At 44.5% G+C, this 7,433-nt stretch overlaps 1 non-coding gene across 1 annotated transcript; it reads left to right on the top strand.

Moving 5' to 3' along the window:
• Window positions 1–2,688: 2,688 nt before the first annotated feature.
• Window positions 2,689–2,800, top strand: LOC124969645 (U6 spliceosomal RNA). Its single transcript, XR_007106016.1, has one exon. It is a non-coding gene; the product is annotated as a U6 spliceosomal RNA (small nuclear RNA).
• The last annotated feature ends 4,633 nt before the right edge of the window (window positions 2,801–7,433 follow it).

Raw genomic sequence — 7,433 nt, forward strand, 5'->3', positions numbered from 1 at the left:
GTTTTCATGTGAGGATTATTCTAAAAGAACAAGTCTGGTCATTCTCCTGCCTCTTTTGACTTCCTGTTTGGTGATATGATCTCTCTCTTTTGCACATGCTCTTGCCATAGCGATTCTATCTGCTGTGAGGACTTTGCCAGGGCTGAGCTTGTGCCAGTGCTATGCTCTTGAAACACCAGAACTGTGAGCTACATCGACATCTTTTCTTTATAAAGTTACCTAGCTTCAGGTATTTCGTTATAATAACAGAAAATGGACTAATATAGTGGACTAAATAGTGAACTAACTAGTGGTTTTACATTTAATTTAAATTTTTTAATATTATTATTTGTTAAAATTGTTTGTTGAAATAAAGGGTTCAGAACATAAAGTACGGATTTGAGAGGTACTTGAGGAAAACTGGCAAGTTTTCCTGCCCCTGAAATTCAGAAAGTATCCTCAGGCAAGGAGTGGTTAAGAGAGGTAGAGGGAAAGCAGTAAAAGAGAGAGGTCATGGGCCCCAGATGGGAGACCCAGATGCAAATCCAAATTGTTATGACTGACGGAAGTGGAGGCAGCATCCAGCACAGATCATGCCCCAACTGGGGTGATAGCTTAGAAGTCCTATGGGAGTTGAGGCAGCGCCTGCCATCTAACCAGGATCTGTCTGGGAGCTTATCCTGCCTGAATGGTGCTGAGGATCAGTGCTGGCTGGCCTCCCATGGGCATCTAGGATGCCCCCAGTGGCTCTCAGCAGGACTGATATCTGGCAGAGCCCCAGTGACTTCGTGGGTTCCTATCTGAATTGCCCTGCATCCACCCTCTCCCTTTTCAAGGACACCCACAGACCCTGTTTGGTGACATCCTGTGTACTTGGAGGAGTGATGGGAAAGGAAAGCAAAACTTCTGCCATGGGAGGGCAGAACAGGACAAGCCCAAGCTCTCCTCCCACTCCCACGGTGAGCCTGGTAGCACCCTCCCCTCGTGACCACCCTTCCTTCCTATAGCTGCAGGGTCCTTCCAGCTGATGGCCACTGCCATCCTGGTCCTTCATCAGCTCTGTTTGGGAAATAAGTCCACCTGCCAATATTTCAACAAGTGACCTTTTCCACCCAGAAAATCTGGGTATTTCTTTCGTTTCTTGGTAGAAGGACAATCAGTTGCTCACAGGGGAAGCTGGGTGAGGGTGGCATTGAGACCTGATGCATGATGGTATGTAACCCTGCACACCTGGTCTGCACACAGGTCTCCCTCTGCTCACGGCCTCCAGTGTCTCCCTGGGCCCACGTGGACTGGCACCTGCCTAGTGATGGAGTCCCCTCTTGGATGCACTGCCTCAGGTCTTCCTGATAAAACTCAGGGCAAGGAATCTGCTGAGAACTGCAGTCTTTTAAGACCCTAAACAGAGGACCCCCCCAAGTTGTACCCAAACTCCTGACCCACTGTGAGATAATAGTGTACATTATTTTTGTTACTAAGTTTTTGATAATGTTGTTACACAGCATAGAAACCCAGTAAGGAGAAACTACAGGTGGAATAGAGAGTTCTGAGAAATGACAGGGATAAGTGAGTCTTTTCTTTCCCACCCTAGTAGCTATATCCAGGTGGTTCTTCCCCAGAAAGTAATGACTATGTAGTACTGCTGTCGATGAAATCATAAGCAAACTCCCAAAAGATTCTAAGACTCAAAAACTGCTAAGCAGCAGCAGCAGATGGACCTGTGTCTGCAGGGTCTGTGGATACAACCAAAGAATTCAAGAAACCTGAGGGTCATAGTGATCGAGGACTAGATGCCCCCACTCCATGAAACACCAGAACAACCCAACCTTGGCCAAGTGGAGTGGGGAGAATCCCAGGAAAGAGGGTTTCCTCCAGCACGAGAGAACACAGGTCTGACACCAGAAGATACATTTAAAATAGAAAAGGGTGACATTTTTCTGGCAAACTAAGTTGAGAGCTGGACTTGATTTCTTTTACAGATGGAAAAACAAGTATAGCCCCAGGACATGCACTCTGAGGGGAGCCACAGAGGAGGCTGAGAGTGAAGGCTCCAATGACCTCCAGCTAAAGGCCTCTGGGGTCACCTGCAGTTGAACAAGTTGGATTTATAACTTGTTGCACAGGGAACCAGGGAACATCCCAGCAAGAAGGTGTAAGGAAGGGCTTATGCTAGGATTTTTGGCTTACATTAGATGACCTGGGGGAGGGTTTGAGGAAACTGGGCTTTGCTGGGGATTCATGCTGTTGGGAGGAGGTATCTTAAAACCTGTGGACAAGGAGAGCAGACTATAGCCAGGTTTTAGGTGTGACTGGAAAGGAAGCTGCCCTCACTCGCATCAGCCCAGATGGGGATGTTTGGTCATTTTGTGGTTTGAACAATGCTCATGTTCGATCTGCATCCCAACGTGTTTAGGGAATGTGGTCTTGTTTTTATTTTGATCCATCATGTTTACAGAGTGGCCTTGTTGATGGTGCTGTTGATGGTCTATGGAAATGTTTATATTGAAAGAAGAGCAATGAGACCTACCTGAGAGTTCCAGACCCACCCAGCGCATCAGAGTCTGGTGGGCAGCACCCGTCCATCCCAGGAGGAAGGGGCTGCTTTCCTCTCTCTCTCCAGCTCCTGTTTCCTGGGAGACACAGGAACATTTTTTCCTAGAAGGCACATCTGGTGGCCACACACACGGTGAAATCTTTTTGGAACGTAGTTTGGAATAGCAACCAAGAGCCTTTCAATTAGAACAATACAGAGAAGACTAGCATGTCCCCTGTGCAAGGACGACACACATGATTTCAAATTCATGAAATGCTCCATGTTTTCTAAAACAGAATTTCAGTATGAAAGAAAAAAAATCCCTGGATCCATTAAGTCCACCCCTGGGAATTTCTGCTAAGGAAATCTTCTGAAATACCTTAAAAGACCATATGCACAAAGATGTTCACTACTGAATTGCTTAATTTTTTTTTAAAGTTGGTAATTTGAATTCTCAATCACAAATCAGGGAGTTCAATACATACGTTGTTGTGCAAAATGGGGCTGTTATTAGGAGTTGATTGTCAAGCTCATGCAAAGTGCCCATCATCTTATATAGACACTTGGTTGATTTTTAATGGTACAGTTCCTTTACAAAGTCAAATTAATTCATTCTTTTGTAAATACCCAGTACCTAAGGGATTGTGTTGTGATTTTTTTTTTATATATATAAATCAAATGCATAATGGTAATGCAAGTCAACCCAATTTTTGTGAGGCTGCTGGTAGGAAGCAGGTAGATAAAGGGAATTTTGGTTGTTCCTACTTTTTCTGGAATGGACAACATGAACATACTACCTCTCACTCCTCTAGCTGATTTCCCTGATCCTCTGAGTCTGACGACAGCACACAGATCAGTGTTGAATGAGACTCAATTTTCCCATCTGAGAATGGGGAAAATACCTCATTGACTCCTGGTGAGGAATTGTGCTAGCCAACTTCCTGTCACTATGATAAAAACCTTAGATAATCACTTATAAAGAGAAAAAGCTTATTTTGGCTCATAGTTTTAGAAGTTCCAGTTCATGATTGACTGACCCTGTTGCTTTTGGGCCTGTGGTAAGGGAGTCAATTGTGGTAGGAGTGTGTGGAGGAACAAAGCCACTCACCTCATGGTTAGAAAGCAAAAGATAATGAGGAGAGGGCTGGGGTCCCTTGATCTCCTTCAAGGACATTCCCCCATGATCTAAAGACATCCCACTTGACCCCACCTCTCAAAGATCCCACCACCTCCCAAAAGCTCCACCCAGGAGACCTTTAACATACGGGCCTATGAGGGACATCCAAGATCCACACTGCAGCAAGGACAGACAAAAGGTTGGGACTTGACACAGTGTTCTGTAAATCTGGGCATCCCATCATGGCTGCATCAGAGGACAAAGGCCTTCTGCTGTGACTTCCAGGAGTGAAAGGGACCTGTGGCCATGCACTAGGAAAGGTGGTAGCAGGGGTCTACAACAGTTATCTTTGCATTCTCTTCTGTTAAAAGTGTTTACACCTTGAAAAATCATCTGGCTCTTGCTTGGGTCCACTCAAATGCCTTTAACCACTCGACTAAGCCTAAAGCTAGAGATGAGCTGTGGCTTCCTTAGGGGCCCAGGCCATCAGTGCTTCAGAGGGGCTAAATCTTACTCCAGGCTGAAATCCAGCGAGCGCAGCCCAGCTCAGGTCAGCCTGCTTCTTTCCTGACATACTCCTCATCCTGGTGCCAGTCACCACTGTCTGGCAGCCATTCTCATCTAGGGTAGGTGCTACCCACTGGTCAGTTCCCACTGCTAAGTTCCAGCTCCCAGCCATGGGGTCATTGACCTCCCATCTCCAGTCCTCGTCAGGAGGAGCACTATGTTGACCATCAAAGAATCACCAGTTTCCCACTCTTTGCATGCCCTTTGTAAACAACTTGAGAACAGGACACAAGTTCATATTTACTTCTTCCTCAATACATGATAATCTGTCATGAAAACCACATGCTCTCAGAAAAGGCAAAAAGTGATTCCTGTCCCGAATTGGGTCATATCTGGACAGGTATGAGAAAGAAAGGACTGTGGACATTCCAGGGGAAGGAAATAGCTTGATTAGAGACACAGGTATCCCAGCTCTAGGGCCAATGACATGATTCTCCCTCCTTCATCTGAATTCTGTCCCCCAGAACAACTTGAATTTAAAACCACTGTCAAACAACCCCATAGCCACTTGAACCATGGACACAATGATCATCTTGCAGTGAAGGTCACCAAAAAAACCAATAGACCTAAGGGAAGGGGCACAACATTCCCGGCAGTCACAGATGGCCATGCTCTTTGCCTTCCCAGTGTGTGAGTGTTTCAATTTCTCCACACCCTTACCAACACTTGCTATTATCTCTTTTATTATAGTTATCCATCCATAAGTGTGAGCTAGTATCTCATTATGGTTTTCATATGCATTTCCCCCAAAGACCAATGGTACTGAGCATCTTTTTACCTGCTTAGTAGCCATTTGTCTGTCCTCTGCAGAGAAATATCTATTCAAAATCCTTTACCCATTTTAAACTTGGGTTGTCCTTTTGTTTTTGTGTTGTAAGAATTCTTTTATATGTTCTGGTAGACAGTTCTCTTTCCAGGTATATGGTTTGCAGAAATTCTCTTCCATTTTCTAGGTTGTCTCATTTTGGTTTGGTTTGGTTTGATTTTTGGTAACGGGGATTAAACCCAGGGTCTTGCAAATGCCAGGCAAGCACTCTACCACTGAGCTACATCCCCATCCCTGTAGATTGTCCTTTCATTTTCCTGAGGATGTCTATTTTTGCATGAGGTATGTAGGGTCCCACCTTATTTCCTTTCTGATGGATAACCAATTATGTCATCTTTTATCAAATAAAGCATTCAATCTAGCTATCGCCCATACTATATATTAAGTTCCAATACATACTGGGATATGTTTCTAGGCCCTTTATTTTGTTTCACTTTTCCTGTCTATTGCCATACTGTTCTGACAATGAGACCCTTGAAGTTTATTTTACCATCAAGCGAGGCAAGGGCAGTCTTACTATTCTTTATTTTCAGGTTATTTTAGGGTATATATATATATATATATATATATATATATATATATATTCTTCTTTATGAACTTGAACTTCATTGTGCTATAAAGGTTAGCCTCAGCAGGCCTGGAATTGGCCTGAGTTATTTTACTGAAATACGAGATGAATCTTTCTGACATTGTCCCCAGTCAGCATATGAAATGTTTTGACTAATAATGTCGTTTTGTAACCATGATCCACAGATGTCCTTTCTGCTTCATGTTTCATAGATCAAATCAAATTATGTGGTCATGCTGACTGCAAAAGGGTGGAATATAATCCTCTTGGGGAGGGAAATGGGAGGCTGGGGAATATTAATACACTGGTTGTCTTAGTGTGCTGAGGTTGCTATAATAAAATACCACAGACTGGGTGGCTTAAGTAACAGAAAGGTATGATCTCACAGTTCTAGAGACTGGAAGTCCAAGAAGAAGGTGTAGGATTGGTTGGTTTCTGATGAGCTCTCTCTTCCTGGCTTGCTGACAGCTACCTTCTTCCTGAGACCTAGATGGCCTTTCCTCTACATCTGTATGCAGAAACTCTCTTTTCTCCTCCTCTTCTAATAAAGACACCAATTCTATCAGATCAGGGACCCCTTAGGACCTCATTTAACCTTAATCACCAACCTAAAAGCCCTATCTCCAAATAAAGTCAGTCACATAGTGGGTTAAGGGCCTAGCCTATGGATTTAGAGGGATATGATTCGGCCCATAACACCTGTAGTGGGTGCTATGGGGCATTGCCCAGCCCAGATATCCCTGCAGGACTGGGCCCTTGGCCAGAGGGGAAGCTTCATCAAATGCCATGCCTCATTCCTGGGGTCTCTTGCTTCCTCTGAGTCAATTCCAGGGCTCACAACTAGGATGGGCTGAGGTCTCTGTGGCAGCTGTCTCATAGCCCACCCCCTCCCTTGCCCACTGCTGCTTCCTTCCCACTTCTCCCCACATTCTGATCCTAATAAACACTCAATAAATTTTCCATGTGCTGATCTCCAACTCCAAGGAGTCTAGCTCCTGGGAACCCAGTCTACAATGAACCAAGTCCACTTGATACCAAGGCACAGGTCTTAAGGACTAGCTATTTCTACTCTGGGCACTTTTCTCCTGCCTGGGCTGTGTCTCACCTTTCTGGGCCCAAACTTCTCTTTCTGGGTGGGATTATCATAACTCATATCTCTCCATCCCATAGGATGTACACATGTCAGTTATCTCTGACTGAAACCTTATAATTACTAAACTATTTAGACTATGGAGTTGCAAGCCTTCTACTATACCTTTAGCCTTTGTAAGGAACAATTTGAACAAATACTGGCACAGTTTCCTCCTCCTTTTCTTGGATGCAAGGCCTAAGGAACCTGAGACCTATTACAGCCCTCCTATGCAGAACACGCGGGTGACTCTGTCCCTGGGGTGACCTGGAAATCTTGGGAAGTCATTCTCATATTTGGGTCTGGTTAATCATTGTACAGAAAGAACCATAAGCCCATGGCAAGTATCAAGTGGGTAAGCACATAGCAGAAATCTTAAAATCCAAAGATAATTGCCTGAGGTTTTCTGTCTTTGAGCAGGAGACTGAATTCTCCTACCCTCCGCCCCCTCAAAAAGAAAACTGTAAATTACATTGTGATTCATCTTTGAAATACTTGGAAACTTCAAGTATAATTGCTAAATAATGGGCTGGAATGTGCAATTAAAGTGCCAGATTTACCTCTACCTTGGCCCCTCAGTCACCTTCTTGGGGCCTCTGTAAAAATGACTTGAAGGATGATGGGGGTGCAGAGGGGCTGGGCAGAGAACAGAGGCAGGAGGAGAAAAGTAAAATGAAGCAAGATTACCTTAAAGAGACTGCCGCCTGTCATATA

The sequence above is a fragment of the Sciurus carolinensis genome, chromosome 17 (genome assembly GCF_902686445.1).
Source record: "Sciurus carolinensis chromosome 17, mSciCar1.2, whole genome shotgun sequence".
Lineage (NCBI taxonomy): Eukaryota > Metazoa > Chordata > Mammalia > Rodentia > Sciuridae > Sciurus > Sciurus carolinensis.